This window comes from Triticum dicoccoides, chromosome 1B (genome assembly GCF_002162155.2).
Source record: "Triticum dicoccoides isolate Atlit2015 ecotype Zavitan chromosome 1B, WEW_v2.0, whole genome shotgun sequence".
NCBI lineage: Eukaryota > Viridiplantae > Streptophyta > Magnoliopsida > Poales > Poaceae > Triticum > Triticum dicoccoides.
In genome coordinates, this window is record NC_041381.1 from 679,737,732 (window position 1) to 679,738,883 (window position 1,152).

Sequence of the window (1,152 nt, forward strand, 5' to 3'; positions counted from 1 at the left end):
AAACCAACGGTGAAGAGGAAATGAAGAAACAAAGTACAATTGCTTCCACTAGTCACTACTATTTCTTTACAACACCAACACATGTGTCTCCTAGTAAATCATTGTTTTCACAAACACATGTGTTCCATAAATCTGATACAATTTTGTAATTTCTTTGAAAAAAACTAAGAGCAATTCCACATCTGAGAAGTCTTTCTGGGCTAATCTTGTTTGACGTATGCGGCCTGCAGGCTAGGCTAGTTGGGCCAGCCCTCTGCGTGGTTAGCTATGCTCGGTTGTTTCAGTTCTTTTATCGTTCAAAAGAAAGTTCTTTTATCATTTTTATTGTTGTTTACTATGCGGTTTCAGTTGTTTCAGTACTTTTATTGTTCCAAAAAAAGTTCTTTTATCATTTTAATTGTTGTTTACTATGCGGTTTCAGTTGTTTCAGTTCTTTTATCGTTCCAAAAAAGTTCTTTTATCGTTTTTATTGTTGTTTACTATGTTGCAACCTGAAAGTTTCTCCTTTTCTGTCTTGATTCGTTTATTCAAAACGTTTTTTCTCTTGAACCATGCATTCAAATATCAAACCGTTTTTACCATTGAATTTCTTTCATCGAGATCTTCAAAACTAGATCTCATGTTAATAGGTTTTGACGAACTTTTTTTTCATGAAAAACCAAAAAATGGGAAAAAATGGGAATCCAAACAAAAATGAAAACCAAAAAAGGGCACCTGGGAAACGCAAATATATAAATAAAGGAATAGAAAACTGGAACTCGGAGCAAGGTTACAGTTTTAACTTTTTATTTTGGAAGCACATGCTGTCTTTTCTCTTATTTGGGCGAAACACAAGTTGTGCTTCTCTCGGAAGCAAGGTTGTGCTCTCGCGGGAGGACCGTTGTGCTTTTTTTTCTTTTTAAGTAGAAGCACAACCATGCTTATTATGGAAACAAATCAGTACTTCCACGAGGAACACAACCGTGCTTCTCATTAGTGGCAGAGCTTCATGGGGCCAACCTGGGCCATGCCCCCCCCAGCTGAAAAGAAATTCAGCCTATATCCCTTTGTATTACGCCTATTTCTCACTAAAAATTAGTTGAAAATAATTATGTCCCACCGCCGCCCCCCCCCTCCCCCCCCTCCCCCTGTTTCGGCTCAAGCTCCGCCACT